Source organism: Physella acuta, unplaced genomic scaffold, assembly GCF_028476545.2.
Source record: "Physella acuta isolate Inbredline_101_S28 unplaced genomic scaffold, ASM2847654v3 ptg002646l, whole genome shotgun sequence".
In the NCBI taxonomy this organism is placed as follows: Eukaryota; Metazoa; Mollusca; class Gastropoda; family Physidae; genus Physella; species Physella acuta.
In genome coordinates, this window is record NW_026734095.1 from 20,001 (window position 1) to 22,500 (window position 2,500).

The 2,500-nt window shown below is 51.5% G+C and overlaps 1 non-coding gene across 1 annotated transcript in view; it reads right to left on the bottom strand.

The window, feature by feature from the left end:
- LOC131933845 (small subunit ribosomal RNA) overlaps positions 1 to 405 on the bottom strand; it is a 1,847-nt gene extending 1,442 nt beyond the window's left edge. Inside the window, exon 1 of the ribosomal RNA XR_009385267.1 lies at positions 1 to 405. This exon is cut by the window's left edge and continues 1,442 nt beyond it. This is a non-coding gene — a ribosomal RNA (small subunit ribosomal RNA).
- Positions 406 to 2,500: the final 2,095 nt, after the last annotated feature.

The window sequence follows — 2,500 nt, forward strand, 5'->3', positions numbered from 1 at the left end:
GGAATCGAACCCTGATTCCCCGTTACCCGTTACAAACATGGTAGGCATATCACGTACCATCGACATTTGATAGGGCAGACATTTGAAAGATGCGTCGCCGGCGCGAGGCCATGCGATCAGCACAAAGTTATCCAGAGTCACCAAATGGGACGACGCAACCCCTTGCGAGGCCGCGCCGATTGGTTTTGAACTAATAAAAGCGCTCTTCCCGATAAAGGTCGGAGCTTCGATTGCATGTATTAGCTCTAGAATTGCCACAGTTATCCAAGTAGGATCGTGTCATCTAAGGAACCTCGACTGATTTAATGAGCCATTCGCGGTTTCACCATGGGACAGTGTGAACTTAGACATGCATGGCTTAATCTTTGAGACAAGCATATGACTACTGGCAGGATCAACCAGATAGCTATCGTTTGCGAGACGTTTTTCCACAACACATCGCGGGACGGGAGACAACGCTCTAGCGAGAGAACGGATCCCGGCATTCCCGGATTTTTTCACATCGGACCGCTCACATTTCCCCCTTCACCGTAAACACGGCGTCGCCGGGAAATCTCTCGATTTGCATCGAGCCGACTGCGTTTTGCAGACCCGTCGCCCGTTCCGAGGGCTGGGCCAGTGCGAGACTTTTATCGAGCCACCAATACTGCTTGGTTGCGTTAGCACTGCGCGTCGCCGCTGGCTTCACGCTACGGACACGTACTTTTACCTTCACTGGCGCGACCTGCGCGCCGAGCCCGCATTTTACCGGGAAGCTAGTCGGGAGACTGAGCCACGCACGGTCAGATCGGGCACATGTCGCTGGCTGCGAGGGAGCGCGGATCCTAGCGTCACATAGAGGCTTCACCGACACTCACCTCCACAATAGTAGATACAGACCGTTTTAACCGCCGTATTTCTGCCCATACCTCTAGTGTTAAACCGAAAAATCGGGTACATAGTCTCGGGGAGGACCGGGGTGCCGCCCCATGAGGGGAGCCCGCACGGAGGGCGCCGGGGGTGCCGCGACCCGGGGGGCGGCGCGGGGGTGTCGGGGCGCATCTACGGGGCTCACTCGCGCGGGCGCCACACTTCCGGGGGGCGCCCCAGGTGGGGTGCCAACTTTGGCGCCCCCGACTAAGGGGCCGCCCCCACTGCGGTTACACGCTTTACGACCACCCACCCGCGTTCCCCACCCCAGGGGGCATGCGAATCACCCGCCAGGGGCGTTCTGGGACCGAGGGCGCCGCTCCGGCACAAGGGGGAGCCAAAACGCCCCGAGTTCCCCCGCGGCCACCTCGACACCTGGGCGGGCGGCGAGGGGTGTCCTGCGATCGGGGTGGGGAGCTCTACCAGAATCACCCGCCAAACTTCACCGGGGGCGTCTCCCGGCGCCCCTGCGCTCGGGTGACGAACAGCGCCCCGGGCTATCCCGGGCGCCCTATGGCGTCCACCTTCGATCGGAAGGGTGATCTCGACTCGGGCTGAGGCGGGCCACAACAATCCGCGGTCACATCGGAGCCGTCCAGGCTAACGAGGCCCCGGCTCACGGGTAACCCATGGGGCTGGACCGGGAGTCCGCCGTTAAAGAAGAAAGAAATGTAGTGCAAACCAGAACCAGTTTTTTTTATTTATTTTATAACTCGACTAATAATCGTCACAAAATTATAAACTTGGTACCTACGGATAGCCCTGGGCCCAACCTAATACAGGATGTCCATAACTATGCGCTAATTAAATAATTAATGGGTATTAAGGTCGGTCTTAGTAAATTGCTATATAAAGTCTAAGACCAGAACCAGTATTTTAAATTTATTTTATAACTCGGCTCCTAATTGTCACAAAATTTAAAAATTGGTACCTATGGATAGCCCTCGGCCCTACCTAATACACCGTGTCCATAACAATGTGGTAATTAAATATTTACTGGGCGTTAGGGTCGGTCTTAGTAAATTGCTATATAAAGTCTATATAAAATTTTACGAATTTAAAAAAAAAATTCCTACCGTCAAAAATAGCGACGCCTAGACCACCACACCTGTTCTGACGTTAAATCCTACTTGCACACACGTGTGGGAATAGATTAGATATCATCTAGAGATAGAATTCCTAATTATTTAATTAAAATAGAGACTCTAGATTTAATAGTTGTGTCATAGTTACATTAAGTCGAATTAGCGAAGCGGAGGCGGGAACTAGATTCTAGATCTAACACTTCGATTGCGATGAAAAAAAAATAGCTTTATTTTAAGGCCGACAAGGCAAATACGGTTTAATTAATATTAAAGAAATAAGTCCGAACACCTACCTTAAGCGAATCATCTACACAACACATGACTAGAAATAATACACGTCCACACGAAGAGCGATTGAAACGGTGACTGCAACGGTGAAAACTTGTACGACGGAAACATGGCGCCTAGGTTATGCCTACTTCCGGTCTGATGAAAATTTTTAATTCATTTTAAATTTTGCGCTCTATTTCGTCCGCGCTTGTCCACTTAAACTCTACAGAAAAGAT